Genomic DNA, 20,515 nt, shown 5'->3' with positions numbered 1-20,515 from the left:
TATTACAATAGAAGACACAATGCCATTAATCTTCAAGATACTCCCCCTCACTTCAAATTCACTTATCTTATCATTCTTGTCACTTTCTGAAGTAGTTCTAAAAGTCCTCTTTTCTGAAAATCTTTAGTAGCACTGTTATGGCTGCCTCAAGGTCCTAAATTAGTTAAAAATGTTTACTTTTCATTTGAGGAGGAGCTGGAGTCCCATGGCGCCAGATCTAGTGAATAAGACAAGTGAGGGCACACTGTAATTTTTTAAAAAGTGCCTGCATTTCTGTTGGGTGGTGTGTGGCACCAGCATTTATCATTTATTGATCACATCTCGTAAAGATACTCATGAGAAAGGACTTTCAGCATTATTTCAGAGAGTGGCAAGAATGATAGGAAAAGAGTGTTTGAGGACAGGGGAGTATTTTGAAGGAATGAATGGGAATGTGCTTTTTGGTGTAATACATATTTTGTAATTTAAACAGTGATCACCTCTTGTATTTCTAACACCAAATTAAGGTCAATTAGTTGAGAATTGTTAATGCTATGTGGCCCTGGAAAATGGCAAAATGAATCTATACAGTACAAGACTGGTTGCTGGCCCAAATTATATTTATAAATGTGATGAATATAGTAGCCTGAATATTCTAGTGAATGAATTATTCAGCAATGGAGACAAAATGTCTTTAGGTGCCCCCAGTCCTTTGAGTTGGTCAAACACTATAAGTCTTAAAACCTATCACTTCAGATCCTCTTAAAATATGTGTTTCTCTGAATACCTACTGCTCATCAATTCCTTCATGTAAAGGTACCTTTAATTGGAAAGAAGCATAAAAGTAGAGGCCTGGAGGCAAGAAATACAGTTTCAAAATTGGAATAGAACAGACCATAATTATCATTATATATAGTATGATCAATGTTGGAACTTAAGCCTGAGGCCTAAAATCATTCTAGCCTTCAATTAACTTACTTTGGCCTGTCTCATCATATTATTTCCTTTTATATTTAGCCTTGTTCTAGACATTCTCTAAATGTTTCTCTGTAAAATGTAAGCAACCCCCTCTAAGACTAGAAAATCAATTGCATTGATCACACTTTTCCTCCTGGACTCTAGTTTTGCCTTAGACTGGAAATATATCCTTATAAGAATCTCCACTTCCTCCTCTCCCTTCCCCCTCCATTATAACAGCCAAATTAAGAGGTTTCCTTTAAGAAGCTGAACTCATGAAGGTAGAAACTAGAATAGTTGTTACCATAGGCTGAGAAGGATGGGAGGGAAGACGGGGATGGAAAAAGGATAGTTGAAGGGCAAGAGGTGTATTTGGATAGAAGGAATGACTTCCACTGCTCTGTAGCTTAGTAGGTAACTGTGGTTGACAATAATTAACTGAATATTTCAAAGTAGCTAGTAGAGAAGATTTAAATATTTCCAATACAAAAAAATAAGCATTTAAGGACATTGATACACTAATAACCTCTATCTAATCAATATACATTGTATACTCATACTGAAATATCATACTGTAACCCAGAACTATGTGCCATTATTGTGTAAACTAAAATTATTTTGAACTTAAACAATTAATAAACTTACAATAAAAGGAGGCAAATTTCCTGAGCACACAAGCATGTATATCACAGTGGTTAAAATAGTTGTTAACTTACAAACTCAATTTATCTTCAAGTGTCCACTACTGAGTTGCCCTCATTCTATCCCAAGACCCACCTTGGTAGAGACTTTCTTTCCAATTCTAAGATGAGATGAATTTTTTAAAAAACTTAACATTTTGAAATTTCTAGTTTATTACATTGGTTAAATATCCCAAATTAGCAAAGCATCTTACTGAATAACCACTTTCTTCTAAAAGTTTTCTTCTAAAATTTCAAATGCCATCAGTAAAATCAAATTTTAGAAGATATTTATAACAATATAAATTATTTTTTAAAACAATTGGTTTGTTATCATCCTCACTTGAGATTATCCACTAAAAGAATGAGGTTTTTAATTTGAGGGAAAGAGAGAGCGTGGAGAATGAGGTGGTAAAACAATGTTACTACAAAGGACTTTGAGTAGGGCTGTGGTTTGGATGTAGCTTGCCCTTTCAAAATGGTTGTAGAATGCTGGTCCCAGACGTAACAGACTTGTGAGATAGTGTGACCTTTAGGAAATTCATGGGTCATGAGGACTTATGAAGAGATTCCTGTTGTTTTTGAGGGATGGGGTTACTTCTTGAGGGCGAGAGTTATTGCTCTCATGGAACTGATGTGTTGCTCTGAGAGTGAGTTGTTAGAGAGGGGACCAATGTTGTCTATATTCTACATAAGCCTGATTGTCCTGCTTTTCTGCCATGTTATAATGCAGCGCAGGGCTCCCATCAGCCTCAGCCACTGGATCTTGTATTAATTACAGCTTTGAGAACTGAGTAAATTTCTTTTCTTTGTAAATTACTCCATTGGAGGTATTTTGTTATAGCAACAGAAAACAGATTAAGACCAGTAGCATAAGAAATCAGAACTGGAGTACAGAAAGAGACATAAAGTAATGCCAGATTATGGCTTTTGATTAAAATGAGAGACAGAGAAATAGGAAATAAGAAAAACACACATACATATCCTAAAGAAGGTCAAGGAGAAAGCTTTCTGTGTTCTACTTCATTTTGCTTTCCTGTTATCCTTACCAAACACAAATTTCCTTCTGCTATCAGACAAGTTAAACTAACACTTGTTTATTTGAACTAAATTTTAACTGTGTACTTTATGGGTTAATTAATATTTGCAAGCTAGCTTAGCATCTATGGTGCCTGCTTTTTAGAAAGGGCGCTGTATCTGAACAATAAACTCATAGAAAGCATTTTACACACTTACTGATTTATTAATCAGACACACAGTGCCAGACACCATTTTAACAAGAGAAAGTACCTACTGAACAGGTCAGCTACCCATTAGGTCATTTTATTCCTTTTCTTTTCTTTTCTCTTTTTGCAGGGCTGGGGATTGAACCCAGGCCTTCACGCACAATAGACAAGCAGTATACCACTGAACTACTTCCCCACCCCTCATCAGAGGATTTTGAAAAACTGTTCTGTTGAGCAAGCAGAAAAGAATGATGAGCTCATATGTTACAAAGAATGGCCAAGCATCTCCCTGTGGTAGGGTGGGCCAGCTAGAAAAATAAGTATGGATTAATTAATACTGTATAAAAACTTTACCCATGGAAATATTTTCTCAGTTTACACTTACAAGTGTACTTGATAGGGGTTTTATTATATATGACACAAGCTAGACATTGTGAAACATATATATGCGTATATATATATATGTGTATATATATATATACATATACACACTATGGGTTAAAAAGCACGAATTGTACATATAGAAAAAATAAAACAATGAAAACTTTTTCAACGCACTCAGAAAAAGCTATGTGGCTAGAGTCTTTGAACTTTGAATGTATGTTGTATTCCTTATGCCTTTGGCTGCTTCAGCTTTTCCCCTGTTGATTCTCTACTATTCCACCCAAAGAAAGCTCCATTCTCTTTCCCTTTTCTTAGAATGCTCTTTTCCCCCAAGATAGCCCTGGGCTGTTTCCTCTCTCTAGGCAGCGTTGATTTGTGGGTATGGCTTTGCTCAAGGCACTAGCTTTGTTAGAATTGCACCACAGAGGCAGTGGGTCTTCCCTTTCTGGCAAGAGCTAAACACCTACCAAGGTTACATTTTCAGGTGTAGTTTACAGTTGGTGCTTAGGGGGTTAGAACCTGAACCATGGCATTCTGGAGCATATGGAAATGGAAACTTCCAAAGGAAACGTTCCACTTCAGCTTTTGGCAAGTAAAACAAGACTGAGGGAAGAGAGGAATTAGATCACGAAACGTTATTTGGCAAAAGAGAGAACTAAAGAAAATAGGTTGAAGGAAAGCTTAAGAGACAAAGTTCTGGCATCATGCTCCTACCCTCTTCTCTCTTTTAGCTTGTGCCTAAGCTCATTTTTGTTATTCTCAACACATCTGTGTTCTTCAGCACCATATTAAATGAAACACATGCTAAAGGCCATTTTATTATTTATTTTTCTAGCAAGATTTTCTCAAATTTCAGAGGTTTTTTTTCTGATATTCTTGTGGGCTTTCTGTTTTCTTGAATTTTTAAGAAATTGACTAGACTCTCAAAGGCAGTTGTTGAGTACAGTTTTGAGTTGTGCTTCATTTTTGGAGTATTCGGGAAAGGGAATATTTTGTTTCCATTTGGGTGCTTTTTGAAATATATAACACATACCCTAAAAATACAGAAATTAAAGCTTTAACATAGTGGCTGCATAAATTTGGCAACAAGAAGGAAAGCATTAAACTCTGGCATCCTACACAGTAGTAACTTATCTCCAGGTGTAATTAAATTTTCAAGAAGGTAAAAAATTATCTTTCAGCTATAGGATGAAAATCAGAGGTTTAGTATATGCTAACATTTTAGGGAATATAAAAAATTAAGAATTTGAAGGAGCTTTTGTGTTTTTCTTTTCATAGAAGAAAATAATGTGTGTACATTGAAAAATATCCATTGAAAACATATTTCATATAACATGGATAAAGCACTACTCCCTGTAAAACACAGAATTTTTTTAATATAAGGAAAATTCTCTTTAAATTTTATAAATGTTCTTGAAATTTTAAAATTTGGGGTATATCAAATAAAAGGAAAAGAGAATTATATTTGGGAAGAAATTTTGCTATCTAAAATGCAAATTAAAGGCGACTATTTTGACATTCTTGGGTTAAACTGTATTTTGATAAAGTATTTACCATGTTAGTGTATTTCAAGTATTTATTTTTATCTAATGAAAAAAGTTTCAGCCTGAAAAAATATTTCCGAGTTGTAGCTCCTACTTGCTCTTCTTCTGTAGAGAATCATTTACATTTTCAACATGACTTTATTTTAAAACTTCCATAGATAATTAATTTATTATTAGGATATCACACCCTTCAAACAAGTAATTTCCCATAGAAACTCTGTTCATATGACAAATGTATAAAATTGTAGGGGAGGATACCATTTATTCACCAAAATATACTTCCTATCTGCAGAAATATGTTACATTTCTCAATCTTTTCCACTTAGGTGCAGCTGTGGGACTGAGTTCTAGCCAGTGGAACATGAACAAAAGAAACATACAATATTTCCAGGCAAGGCTCATAAAATCCACCATACGTGTCCTCTCCCATGCCCTTTTCTTCTTTCAGCTAACTGACATAGCGGCAACTCTGTCAACTTTGAGATCCACACGTTGAAAATGCCCGAGAATTCAGCAGTGAAATAAATATGTTTCTAGAATAAATGAGGTATACATTTTTGAAGTCCTTTTTTTATATAAGCTTAGCCTATAGATATTAACAGAAGTACTTCAAAATGAACAGAAAAATGCAACTGAGATCCAATTTCATATAATGCATACTTTCATGGAATATATTCTCTTTATAATGCATTATCTTTGATATTACTTAATTTCAGCTTATATTTGTCTTATTGTTAAAACCAGATATATTTAACAACTCTGGTAGTCTGTAAGATTTCCTTATGAAAAGATATCGGGGCTGGGGATTTAGCTCAGCGGCAAAAGCGCCTGCCTGGCAAGCGCAAGGTCGTGAGTTCGGTTCCCGGTACCAGAGAAAAAACAAAAAAGAAAAAGATATCGGTGGCCAAAATAGAATCATCTCCACTATATTAACAATCTGGAGAATCATTTAGGTTAATAACTTAGCAATAAGAAAGTTACAGGTACTGATATTGGAAAACTGATGGGATACAGTTCACATAATGGCCTCATATTATTTTATTGATTCCATGAGAAATCCTATGCATGGAGATCCCAAGTATCCGACTTTCCCAAGGCCACAGCCTGTAACTTAACCCATTGGAATTTGGTATTATTTTTGAGAGAAACACTCGCGGACTTTTGTACAGTAAAGCAAAAGTTCCTGGAGTTAGTCAAGGGAAAAAGCCACAGTATCGTATCTACTTACTGTATCTACTCTTGGTTTGGATGAGAAAATTCAGAAAAGGAATCCATCAACAAAAGCCACCTAGAACTTGTGAAACAGCACTATAAGTTTTTTTTGTAACAATTTTAACATAAAAATTAAGAATTTTAAATGTAAGGAAACTTAGGAGCCATTTATTTTCTGTCAAAAAATTTTTATTTTCTGTCAAAATAGTTCTATTTCTGATATAATGTAGTTTTCTTGGTTTATCTTGCACTTGGGTATAGAAATAGGATTTTCACACCCTAAAATGATAGTCAATTCCACTTGTAGTCAACTTTAATAACTAGAAAATTATGTTATGTCAATTGAAATCCAGCTCCCTGGGATTTTAAATGTTCTACAGCAATCAAATTTTATTTTACTGTAGCATTGATTCTGATGTATATCAATACCTTTCTAATCACCTTTGTTCTAGCATTCTCAACTTGCGGATCAAGATCTTTATGAGAGAAAAAAGAAGCAAAATCAACATGGAACAGCTTTAGTCTATGTCCTTGACTATCTCTCTGAAAGCAAGGGAGAGATCCTTTCCTTTCTTATTCTCCTTATTTGTACATAACTATTTAGAAAGTGACCTATTGCTATTCCTCTTGAATAGGTCAGAGAGCCAAACAACACTTACACAAGGCATGCCAGGGTCATTATTTTGCTATTTTAAGAAAATCCGTAGCTTCCCTTTAATTTTCTTCAGTGAGAGTGTGAACTTTGCAATTACAGCAATAAGAAATGCATAACTTTCTTGTTTGTCACAGTGATCTTTTATCAGTCTGTTTTTGCTATATATAGTACTTACATTTGTTTAGGAGAACTGGTGCCTGTATAAATCATTGTTAATTTTTATACCCTTTAGTTCCCAAACCCTCTTCCCTTCCACTTGCCCTGATTCCTTTGCCCATTTCCAAAAGTCTATCTCCACGTATCTTACTATCTCTCCTTTATTTTACTCTTTTACTTATATTTTGGGTGTCTCATATAAAAGGAATATGATATTTAATTTTTTATGCCCGACTTATTTCACTTAACAATATAGTCTAAGGATCTACCAATTTTCCTGCAAAAGGCAGGATTTCATTCTTCTTTCTAGCTAAATAATATTCCATTGTGTTTATATACCCCATTTTCTTTTTTTATTTTAAAGATAAAAGAACCAAAACATATTAACAAACATACAGACATAAATAGAACAACATAAAAAACAATAAAAGCAATACAGAATTTCAGACAAGATGATAGGAAAGTAACAATGGTTGTTGTATTACATGTTGTTATCTTCAAATTGGTTACTCAGATAAACAAATATAGGCATGTAAGATTGATCAAACAATTAAACATTAACTGTTCCTTTCAATAAAGCAATAGAAATTAGTAGTACAATTATCTGAGCTATTTTGTGTATATATAAATTCATATGTTTCCCTTCTTTCTTTCTGTTCTCTCTTCCTTCATCCCAGTCATTATTTCCTTTTGAGCAATTTCTTTCCCTTTCACAATATCTATTGTATCTTTTAGAATTTATTTACTCTTTCAGGTTCTTACACTAGGCAGACAGTATGATGTTTATACATGTAGGTCTGATTTATTTCACTTATGAGTATTGTCTCTAGATGCATCCACTTACCTATACAAGCCTCAAGTTTATCTTTCTTTATAGCTGAGTAATATTCCATTATATAAAAGTACCACATGTTTTTTATCCATTCCTCAATTAATGGGCATTTGGTTGTTTCCATGATTTAGCTATGACAAATTGTACTGCTATAAACATGGCTGCACATATATCACTGTGGTATGATGTTTTGAGTTCTTCTGGAAAAATACCCAAAAGGGAAATAGCTTGGTTGAATGAGACTTGTAATCCTAATTTACAGAGAAATCTCCATACTGATTTCCACAGTGGTTGCACCAGTTTACACTCCCACCAACAATGGAGAAGAGTTCCTTATTCCCCACAACCCCTGTAGCATTTGTTATTGGTAGATTTCTTGATGATAGCCATTCTTTCTGGGGTAAGATAGAATCTCAATGTTATCTTAATTGGCATTTCTTGAATGACTAATGATGTTGAACATTTTTTCATATATTTATTTGCCATTTGCTTTTTTTTATCTGAGAGGTGTGTATTCATTTCAGATGCCCATTTTTGAATTGGGTCTTTGAATTTGGGGTGCTTGGTTTTTTAAAATTCTTTATAAATTCTAGATAGAAGTCCTTTGTCCAAGGGACATTCAGTTCAAATTTTTTTGCAATTTGTGGGTTTTCTTTTTACTCTATTAGTGATTTCTTTAGATGTGCAAAAACTTTTCAGTAAGGTGAAATCTCAGTGGTTGATTCTTTGAAGTATTTCCTGTGCAGTTTGGTTTTTCTTCAGGAATTCTCTGCCTACCCCTATGTCTTCAAGATTTTTACCTACTTTCTTTTCCAGTAGATTTAGTGTTTTTGTTTTAATATTTAGATCTTTAATCCATTTTGACTTTAGTTTGGTGCACGGTGATAGACATGGGTCTAGTTTCAGTCTTCAACATGTGGTGAGCTAGTTTTTCAAGCACCATTTATTAAAGAGGGTATCTTTCTTCCAGTGAACCTGTTTGCCCCTTTTAGTCAAAGATAAGGTGGCTGAGTGTGTTTGTGGTTCTGGCTGCATCTTCCAGCCTGTTCCACTGATCCTCAGGTCTGTGTTTTTGCCAGTATGCTGATTTTATCACAGTAGCTTTGCAGTATAATTTCATGTCAGGGATTGTGATGCCTCCTGCCTTTCCTTTGTTGCCCAGGATTGGTTTTGCTATTCTGGATCTCTTCTGATTCAGAATTTTAGGAATGTTTTCTCTAGATCTGTGAGGTATACTAATGGTATTTTGAATGAGACTGCCTTGAATCTGCATGACAATTGTGGGAGTATGGCCGTTTCCACAATGTTGGTTCTTCCTATCCATGAGCAAGGAATATATTTCCATTTTCTGAAATCCTTTTTGATCTCTTTTTTTCAGAGTAGTGTAATTTTCACTGTATAGATCTTTTACTTCTTTTGTTAGGTTGCTTCCTAAGTGTTTCAAGTTTTTGGATGCTATTTTGAAAGGTGTAATTTCCTTAATTTCTCTCTCAGTGTGTATGTTGTTTGTGTTAGGAATGCTATTGAGTGTTGACTTTGTGTCCAGTTACACTGCTGAAATTTTTATTAATTCTAGGGGTCTTTTGATGGAGTTTTTGCAGTCTTCTATTTAGAGTATCATGTTATCTGCAAATAATGATAATTTCACTTCTTCCTTTCCTATTCTTATTCTTTTTATTTCTCTCTCTTGCCTAATTGCTCTGGCTAATGCTTCCAGAACTATATTGAATAGGAGTGGTGAGAGTAAACATCCTTGTCTTGTTCCTGATTATAAAATGAGAGCTTTCAGTTTTTGGTATGATGTTGGCTGTTGGTTTGTCATAGATGGCTCTAATCAGGTTGGGGTAAAGTCCATCTATCCCAATTTTCTGTAGATTTTTTATCATCTGTAAGTATTGGACTTTGTCAAAAGCTTTTTCTGCATCTATTGAGATGATCATGTCATTTTAGCCTTTAGCTCTGTTGATACTGATTGATTTGTGTATAATGAACCATACCTGCATCCCGGGGATGAATCTCACTTGGTCATGGTGTATAATCTTGATGATTTGCTATATGTTGTTTGCTAGTATTTTATTGAGTATCTTTGCATCTATGTTCAATAGGGAGATTGGCCTGTATTTCTCTTTTTTGGTTGGGTCTTTCTTTGGTTTTGTATACCACATTTTCTTTAACCATTTATTTGTTGATGAGCATCTAGCCTGTTTTTAGAACTTAGCTATTGTAAATTGTGCTGCTTTAAACATGGGTATAAATGTATTACTGTAGTATGATGTCTTTAGCTCTTTGGATATATCCAGCAGAGATAGAGCTGGGTGAAATAGACTTTTCTTGAGGACCTTTAATACTGATTTCCATAGTGATTCCATAGTACTGCTTTATATTTCTACCAGCAATGTAGAAGTTTTCCTTTCCTCTCAAATTCTCACTAGTATTTGCTGTTTTTAGTAAAACTAGACCCATGCATCATACCCTATAGTAAAAACAAATGAAAGGGGATCAAAGACCTACATACAAAAATGGAAAGTAGGGGAAACACTTGAATCCATAGGTATAGGCAAGGACTTTTTTGAGCAGAACTCTAACAGCACAAGAAATAATATAAAGAATCAACAGACAGTATTGCATCACATTTAAAATATCTGTATAGTAAAGGAAACAACATAGTGAGGACACAAGCTACAGAATGGGAAAAAATACTGTCAGATAATCTTTGGATAGAGGATTAATATCTAGAATATATAAAAACTCAAAAAAATTAAACTTGCAAAAACAAATGATCTAATCAAAAATTAGACAACCAAAAAATGGACAAATGAACTCAATAGATCCTTCTGAAAAGAAGTGCAAATGGTCAATATGTACATGAAAAACGTGTTTCTCATCTTCAGCCATTAGGGAAATGCAAGTCAAAACATCCTTGAGAGTCTATCTTGTCCCATGCAGAATGGCTATCATCAAATTGCACTAATCTTTAACATGACCTATACTACATTAGTAGCATCAAATTACTAACACACAAGTACCGCAAATGTACTCATGGCCCAAAATTTACAGGTCACTGTAATTCAGCCTGTGCTGAGTGAAGCTCAGGAAATCTGATTCCCAATCTGAACATGGTGCTGTCTGAAAATGAGTAACTCTGGATTCATGTTTATGTATCGAGGACAGTGCTTGTTAGGCAGATGTGTGCTTTGTGGCTTATTGTAATTACTGTTTTCAACTTTTCTTCCATTCTTCCATACGCTGAAAGATCATTTGCAGGTTATAGAATTTTTTGCTTTAAAGTGACTGGGTCTCAAATTATGTTTAATTTACAAATCAAGAACTCATTTGTCACACAATACAGGACCTGGAACCATTTGTTTTAAATGTGAATTTAACCGTAGCTAACTTAATTTTCAACTCAATAAATTTTATTTGCTATGAAACTCAGTGTGGCGCCTATGGCTTTCAATTGCCTTAATCATAGCAAATGTTCTGATATTAATTTTTGTATTTCTTCTTAGTTTTGGCTATTTCATTTTCTATTCAATATCAGAGAAATTATGAAAATATGCATTTGTAACTCACTTCACAATTTGAAGTTGACCTTCTTGTGAGCTGATCTTCTCCAAACTCTGTGATGTAAACAGGGCTGTGATTGCTGACTTCTGTCATTAAGAAAAAAGAAATCTGTCAACCATTTAAAGATCTCAAACTCATTGCATTCTGAGAAGCTCTTCGTAGTCTGAGAAGTTCTAAGCAAGTAGAGACCTAGGGAAGTGCATTGCAACTGGACAGCACAAGGAGAGGCCTAGGAAAAGGGATTATGGGGAAAAGGTGAGGTAGCTGCCGCATGTGCTTGAAGTTGAGGATATAAGCAGGAGGTCCACCCTGAGATAAATTAGAAACACAACCTGGAGAAAGATTGTGGAGAGCCTTGAACACAAAATTGAGGAGGATTGAGTTCATTCTATACACAATCTCAGCATATGTAAAACATTTTAAAGATATAAATTATATAATCAGCCATTCATCTTCTGTGTATCCTTTGGAAAGAATTAGACACCATATTGCAGTGATTCATGCATACCCATGTTACAGCAACACAATTCATAATAGCTAAATCTTGGAAGCAGACTATATGTCCATTAACAGATGAATGGATAAGAACAGGTGGTATTTATACACAATGGAGTACTACTCTGCAATAAAAAAGGGTAAGCTTGAGTCATTTGTAGGAAGATGGATGCACCTTGAGACCACAGTGGAATAAATTAGACACACAAGCTCAAATATCACATGGTTTCTCTCATATGAGAAACCCAAAATGTAAATAAAGTGCAAAAGAAAAGAGAAGTAATAGGAAATAGGGAGACAGATAAATGGGAAGGGAACCAAGAGATGGAGCAAGAGGGGGTGGATGGGAAGGGAAGTAATGAAGAAAAAGTTGAGAAGTGTTATGTACATGTAGCAGCTCCCCACAAAGAATGTAATTACTTTGTACTTCAAACATGTACTAATAAAAAACTAATATTTGAAAAAAATAAAAGCTCTCTTGGAGAGGGCAGGGGAGGTGGAGGAAAATCAGTTAGGATTGTCCATACAACAAAAAAGGCAGGAGTCTGAAGTCAGCTAGTGAGAATATGAGCTGGGAACCTTTTCACTAGAGACATTGCTTCAGAACTACGAGCAACAAGATTTGACAAGTATTTTGTTATGGAAACAAAGAGGAAGTAGAAATAGGTGATGGCCTCACAATTTAGACTGGCCAGGAGAGAAGGTGTTGTTCCTATAGAGAGGACATGTGGAAGGACAAGAGGTTTGAAAGGAAAGATATGGTTAGTTTGGGGAGTTTTGGTGAAAAATCTCAGCCTATAGTAATTTTTCCTATTTTTTGAGTTTTAATAATCAGTCATATATAGTTTGATTTTCCACTTCTATTGTGAGTGTGGCATGGTAATATATGTATGTATATAATATTATATATTATGTGGAGTAGATATCTCATATTCTGTAATCTCTGATAATATATTTCATTGAAGTGTTGAAGGCCTTTAATAAGCACATTGGCTTATCACAGTATTAGAAATCTCTATGATATTTTATGTTACCCTTTACTACATGCTATTAGCTCTAAAAATAAGTAAATTTTTTCCTTGAATATTTAAATATGAATATAATTTTTAAAATTATTAGTAAGTAGGATTAAAAGTTATGTAACTTTGTAGTGTGTGATCAATCAGTAAAAAGAAAGTATTTTACAAATGAAAATTGTGGGAGGTTTTTTCCTTATATATATATATTTTTTTTTTGTTGTTGTTGTTGTTTGTTTTTCTTTGAGACAGGGTCTGGCTCTGTAGTCCATGCTGTCCTTGAAAGCACTTTGTAGCCCAGGCTGGCCTTGAACTCTAGGTAATTCTCCTACCTCAGCATTGGCAGTGCTGGGATTATAGGCACGTGCCACTACACCTGGCTCTTTTATATTATTCTTATAGAAGGTCTTGGAATACTTTTATTTACATCATACATTGCAGTATGTCAAAACATTTTCAGTTCCAAGATTTAGTACTTCCTAATGAATAACTCTTTCAATTTTACTAGCGGTATTCAACTTAGATAGTCACTGAATAAAGCTTGTATACCTTTACTGTATGTTTTTGTACTCTTACCACTTTTAAATCATTGCTTCTCAAGATCTTGCCCAGTATTTCTGACAACTTTTAAAGAAGCAGCACTCTTTTTATAGTGTTCTTTTCATTTTAAACCTGCCATATAACTTTTTAGGTATTTTGAAAGAATGTCTTCTATTTCATCCTACCATGGTTTAAATTTTTTCCATAATTACTTTTTATATGTAATTAACAAGAACATATATTTATAATGTATGTAATATTTATCTTCTTTGTCAATATATCTTGAATGAGTTATTCAATAAAAGAAGCTTCATAGTGTCCATGAGGTGGTATCAACATTCGTGTGTCCACCCTATCAGAGTTGGCCCAAGACAACTACCAGGTGTTACTCAAACTATCCCACAATTATTTTGTAGTTTGCATTATTTTTAAAGTAATACACGCATTTTCTATTGAGACTTTGTCTAAGGTGGCCTTTTGCTCAGCTCCAAAATGATAATTTCTGCACCATTAACTTCAGGGTTGGCAACATACTATGTTTGGGATCATAAAATATATATGGAACTAATATGTTCCTCTTTCAATCCGAATCTTTGAGTTGTTTTCTGATTTCCTCTGACTTTTCTTGTACAGACTTCCTTTAGGCTAGCATGTCACAGGCATGGCTTTAGTTTCAGTCTCCTTCTCAAAACAACATACATTTGGAGCAGAACTTCAATCAATCTGTAACTTTATAAATTATAAGCCTATGATTTTGAGAGTTATTGAAAGTTGGAACTTGTTTGTTCACTACCACCATTCAATTAAGTTGATTAACACAAACAACGTCCTGCATTCTTGATTCTTGTTTTCTTCTTTTAGCGTAGATCATTCTAAACTTTTCCTCTACTTATTTCTTTTGTAAATACTAGTGTGCCTTATTAAAGGATACAGTACTATAAAGTCATTGTTAGAAATTTTTTTAAAAACTTTTTTGGATGTCAAAATCTAATAGAGAGCCAAAAAGTGCCTTCCCAACACCTGTGAGCGTCTTCATAGTTCATTTATGTATGTGAGTTTAGTTTGAGAAATCCTTTATGAGATTCATGATCTTTTACACCTATTAGAAATGTGTTTCTGACTTGTGATCATAGTTTAGAAAATCTATATATATCCTTAATAATCCAAACTACAGTGATAAGAAATGAAATTTTGAAAGTGTTTTAAGATTTCCACTTCTTGCCAAGATAGATTATTATGCACTAGATTTATCCTTTTCCTAAGACAATGAAGAAAACAAACAAAACAACATCAAACAATGACTTGCAAGGTACTGGACATCAGCCAGTAAAGAGCACTATTTTAATTTGCTAGGACCGCCTTAACAAAGTATCACGAATGAGGAGACTTCAACAATACAAATGCAATATCCCGCAGCTGCGGAGGCTAGAAGTCTAAGATCAAGGGAAACTGGTTCCTTCTTCTGGCTGTGAGGGAGAATGTGTTTCATGCCTCATGTCTGGTTTCAGATGATTTGCTGGCAGTCTTTGATGTTCCTTGGCTTTTAGAAGCATTAGTCTCATCTCTGCTTCATCTTTCCATAGTGTTTTCTGATAAATGGGTGAAAGTAGAAATATTTTTCATATGCTACATTGCAAAAACAAAGAAATGTTAAATTAGATACTGCCATACAAGTAACTCTGGCTTCAAGAAGCCAATCACCTTGAAGAAATCTTGAGTACTACAGATTCCATCATCACCCACATGAAGATCTTGACACCAAATCTCAAGGCAGGATTCTCAAGAGAAAGTCACCAACACACATACCCATTAGTGCCACATCAGGGTCTGCTATTACATCACTAACAGGGAGATAAAGTGAGTCCAAGGTTGCAAAGGCACAGTTCATTTGCTGTGGATACTCTTCATCACCTGGTCCACCAATGCACAGATAAAAGTGGTACACCTATGCCTTGTACAGGGACCAGAATCATACAGTTTTGCTAAACAAAGCATTTTTTTCTACATGTTTGCAGTGCATATGCTTACATTCATCATGGAAGGTCGATATATATATATATAAAATTGTTTTTTATCTTGTCCCTCTCCCTCACTCCCCCAACCCTCCACCTCTTCGTCCCCTTCTCTTTTGTCCAATAATGCATTTTAAAGGAAAAGCAAAACTGCTTTGTGTTATGAGATTGGACTTAGAGAGTGAGAAAAAGAAAATTAGTGGGAAGAGGCACAGTCTCAAATAGAAATAAGTACTTCAACCTCTAACAAAAGAAAAACTTATAATGAAATAAGTGTAGCAAGTACTTAGGAGTCAATATTGTAGATTGAAATTATCATGTAAGTTCAAATAAGAGAAATGCTATAATTCCTTTTATTACACAATCAAAGGTCATTCTACATTTGCAAGACACAAAGTAATTTTTAGGTTCTTTTCAAATATTTTTAAAGACCTAGAATTTGATCTGACTTTCTATGCAACATGATATTTTACAGCTCTATTTTTTAATGGATTTAAACTTCTAAGGTAGGAAGTTTGACAACTGTGAGAGGATTTCTTGTAAGTTTCAGGACTTTTTCTAGCTCATTTTTCTTAAGTACTTGTGTCAAAGTTTCCTGTGGACACAAAAGCCTAAATTTAGTTCAAAGACACGTCAAGGGAAATCTTGCTATTAATAACAATAAATACAGGGCACCAAGACAACTTTTGGATGTGAATTTTCCTCCCATTAAGGAGGACGGTCTGTAGTGATTATCATGGGGCAACTCTTGGTAAAAAAGTAATATTTTATGTAAGAAATACATATTTTTAATTCAAATTTAATGGCTGCCTGCACAGTTTATATGTATAAGACTAGGCAGTGTTTTAAGCAGTCATCTAATTCCCAAACAATCCTAAGCAAGTGTCAAATTATGGTACAAATTATCTACCTCCCTTTCTTAGGTTTTTCTGGTGTTTTGAGATTTGCTGGAAACTCAATATCTTCCAGACATCTTTACATTTTCCTTGTCCTTTCCTTGTCACATTCTCAACTCATGGTGGTCAGGCTCTTGCTGCAGCCAGCAACTGTACTCAGGCCACTTATAAGCTGGCTCAGCCATTCTCATGCAAGTGTAAAATTGACTGGCAAAGAATTCAACACACTTGAGTGGATCACTCTTGACCTGTGCTGGACTGCGGCTAATGCATCAATTTTCCTCTCCTCCTCGTCTCAGGCAGGCAGTTTTGCAGCTTGATCTACATGGAGCCTCAGAGAGTTTTAGAAGGGTAATTTTCAACACTGGTGTCCTTGGACTTGTTTCTCTTCCTTCGTTGTTTCAGTTTTTTCATTTCTTACTGCTATTACCTGGATTCTCTTCTCAAAATAAACTACCTGTACCCAATACCTGTACACAGGCTCTGTTTTAAAGCTCTGATTTTAGCAGAAAAAGAGAATGATTAAATATTTCACAAACTACTTGGTTGCTTCTAATATGCTATTGTGACAAAACTATAGGTTTTAGCTATGTAAAGAGTTCAGAGATGAAACAAACTTAGCAATTTAATTTTTATTTTTCTTCAAACTTATCAGTTAATGCCTCTAGTTTGTAAGCTGGACAAACAAAGTAAAAACTAATTTGTAAATTTCTGATATTCAGAATTTATTGTAACCCACACTGAATTTATTTCTGTATTTTATACTATATGGAGAAGACTCGACTATTTTCATATGAAATGATGTATGCAAAGATTTCTTAAATAAGACACAAATCTTCCAGTGGATGAACAGAGTCAGCCACTATTTAACTTTACCTCATTTAGTTTCTTTCCTAAGTGTTTCATAGTTTTTAATTTTGTCTGAGTCGACCACGATAATCATATCATTTTCCTTCTTTTATTCTCTTAATATAGTGCATTACATTAATTGAATTTCTCTTGTTACCCTCACATTGTGCATTATATTAAACTTTTATATATTATGGAATTAATTTGCTAATGCTCTAAGGATTTTTATGTTTATATTCATAAGGAACATTAATTCATAATTTTCATTGCTTGCAATATCTTTGGTTCAGATATCTGAGTAATACTAACTTTGTAAAAAAAGTTCTGAAGTGTTCTGCTTTTGTCTCTTTTCTAAAAAATTATTTGTAGAGGATTGTTGTCAATTCTTCCTTAATTTTTTTTTGTTTGTTTTTGTTTTCGTTTTTCTCCGGTACCAGGAACCGAACTCACGACCTTGTGCTTGCCAGGCAGGCGCTTTGCCACTGAGCTAAATCCCCATCCCCCTTCCTTAATGTTTGATTGAGTTAGCAAATGAAACTATTTATTCCTATAAATTATCCTTATGAGACAATTTTTATTACAAATTCAATGTCTTAATAGATATAAAGATAATCTGATATTTATTTCCTCTCATGTTTGTGTCATTTATGAATTTTGAAAAATATCTTTTTCAGCTAAGTTGTCAAAATTATTTGCATAAAATCTTTGTTTCTGAATGTTCTAAGGTGTGTAAAAAGATGTGTGGCATCTCCTCAATTATTGCTAAAGCAGTGCATGTTATTTTTATCTTTCATCTTTTTGGTTATTCTTGATGAGAAATTATTATTTTTATTATTTTTTTCAAAGACCTAACTATACCTCTGTTAACTTTACATATTGTTTATTTGTCTTTTATATTATGGGATTCTGCTCTTATCTTTATTATTTCTTGTTTTCTACTTTTATTTTACCATTTTCTTTCAATTTACTTTTTTGCTTCTTAAAGTCAAATCTTAAATCATTGATTTTTAAGTTTTCTCCTTCTTCACGGTAGACAATAAGACCTGAAAATTTTTATCTAAGAACCATAAATACAAACTTAAACATATTATGTTTTTGTTACTGTTTGGCTAATTCTTTTTCATTGCTCTTGTGATATCCTTGACTCAGTGCGTATTATTTAATTTCAAATTCTATTTCCCCTGTATCTTTTTTACTTTTAATTCAATTCAGTTGAGGACAGTAAACATTCTGAAGTAATTTAGTGAAACATACTGGGATTTATTTTATGGGCCAGTGTATGGTATATTCTGGCAACATTTCACGTGGAGTTTTGAGGTTTCGGATTAGAGTTTGTAAAGGAATTAGGAAAGATGGCTGAGAATGCTGTTTAGGTTTTATACTTGTTAAGCTTCATTTTCGTCTAGTTATTCTGAAAGAAGGTTTTCTAAATCTCTAATCATGAATGTGGGTTTGAATATCTTTTTACTCCTGTTACTTTTACTTAATAAGTTTTAATTTGATTTGTTTTGTCTTATAAGTAGATAGCTGCTTTTATCATTGTGTAAAATACTTTGTCACAAAGTCTACTTTGTCTAATATTAATAAAGCCACTCCACCCTCCCTGCATTTACTGTTTGTATATTATGTCTAGCCTATCTGCTAATTTCAGTCTATGTCTTTATACTAAAAATACACCTCTTATACATAAAAAGTTGTTTTACTTTTTTCTAAAACAATTCATCCTGACAATTTCTGTTGTTTGATAAATGTTATTAGTTCATTTATATTTAGCATAGTTATTGATATAATTGAATTTGTCTGTTCCTTTCATATATTCTTTTTGGTTTATTTATTTTTAATATTCCATTTTTATTTCTTCTAGTGGCCTCTTAAGTATACCTCTTTTTATTATATTTTTATTGATTTATCAATGGCTAACTATATGCATCCTTACCACAATTTATTTAAAGTTGTTCTTCTTCATACTTCACAAATAACATTTAACCTTCTTACTTTCTACTTTTCAATATGACATTCTTACTTTGCAAGTAAAATGAACTTGCAACAACATAATTCTATTTCTTTGCCTTCTCATTCTTTACTCAAATACTCACATTTGCCATATCTTTTAATTTTCTGTACTTGTAGATTTCTGTGTTTATATTACTATTTTTACTCTAAGTATTACCTGCATTTTTAAGTACTTTATGAGAAAAAAACAAATGTAGTGCTTTATATTTAACCATTTATTTATGATTTCTGATTATTTCATTCCTTCTTGTAGATTCGTCTCCTCAGTGTTTCATTTCTCTTTGACCTCATGACCATCCTTTAACATTTTGTTGTGCGGTTTGCTGGTAGAGGATTTGCTTAGCTTTCACTTATCCAAAATGTCTTTATTTTGACCTTGTTCTTGAAGGACATATTTGCAGAATGTAAAATTTTCTAGTGTGAGTCTTTTCTTTTAAAACTTCCAGATGTCATTTTTTTGCTTTTTCCTGATGAGAAGATATATTAAATTTGTCTGTTTTCTGGTATATAAAGTGTATTTTTTTCTGGATGTTCTTGAGGTTTTTCTTGTTTTGTTTTCTAGTGACATATCTACAGTGATGGAAAGTGATGTATCTACAGTGATGGAAAGCATATCAGTTTGCCAGAGACTGAGAAGGGGTTGTATGTAGTGGACTGCAAAGGAACAGGAAGGAGCCTGGCGGTGTAATGGCCATGTTTCGCATCTAAATTTGGGTAATGGGTAATACTACTCAAATGTTCACATTTGCCAAAATTCATCACACAGTACACATAGTGGGCATATCTAATTGATGTAAAGTATACCTCAATAAGGTTGGACTTTTAAAAACAAAAATTCATGATACTGTAGCTATAAGTTCAATATTTAAAGTGTATAGAAATCTATTTTATAGGTATTGTATATAAACATTTTACCACTTATTATTGGAATTACAAATGGCCAATCTAAAGACTTCACATTAGTTATAAATAAAGTCACTCTTTTAGCCAAATGTCTTCAGTAGTTATATATGTATGTTGCATGAAGAAGTTTTAATTGCAATTGCTCAATTTATAATAAAGGAAATTTTCTCAGTCTACTTACTTTTATTTCATTTTCTTGAGACAGGGTCTTGCTATGTAGTTCAGACTGGCCTTCAATTCACTAGGTAGCCCAGGCTGGCCTTGAACTTGAGGCAATCCTCTTGCCTCAGCCTCCTGAGTGCTAGGATTACAGGCATGCGCCACCACACCTGGATGTCAGACTATCTATAATGCATGGAAGAAATGACAATACAATCTGTTGAAATATTACTTCTTATGATAAGTCTGATGAGCCTGTTGGTATATGATATATAAGCATTACTTGTGTTTGCCAGCTGGGTGTGAAGCAAGACAAATGCCATGAGAATGCCAGGTGTCAAGAGGCTGCCCACAATTTGTCTGAAAACATGTTTTTTCAAAGGCATCATTTGATTGGCATGTGACTCTAGAATTAAATACAGCTGGTTATTTTTGTTGGC

At 33.8% G+C, this 20,515-nt stretch overlaps 1 long non-coding RNA gene across 1 annotated transcript in view; it reads left to right on the top strand.

The window, feature by feature from the left end:
- LOC106149185 overlaps positions 1 to 20,078 on the top strand; it is an 82,443-nt gene extending 62,365 nt beyond the window's left edge. The window contains exon 3 of the long non-coding RNA XR_001235181.1: positions 19,576 to 20,078. This is a non-coding gene — a long non-coding RNA (uncharacterized LOC106149185). The remainder of the gene's footprint in view (positions 1 to 19,575) is intronic.
- The last annotated feature ends 437 nt before the right edge of the window (positions 20,079 to 20,515 follow it).

This window comes from Chinchilla lanigera, unplaced genomic scaffold (genome assembly GCF_000276665.1).
Source record: "Chinchilla lanigera isolate Chin_1 unplaced genomic scaffold, ChiLan1.0 scaffold00038, whole genome shotgun sequence".
Classification (NCBI taxonomy): domain Eukaryota; kingdom Metazoa; phylum Chordata; class Mammalia; order Rodentia; family Chinchillidae; genus Chinchilla; species Chinchilla lanigera.
Note: the sequence above shows the minus strand (reverse complement) of the source record. Positions and strands in the feature narration are given on the sequence as shown.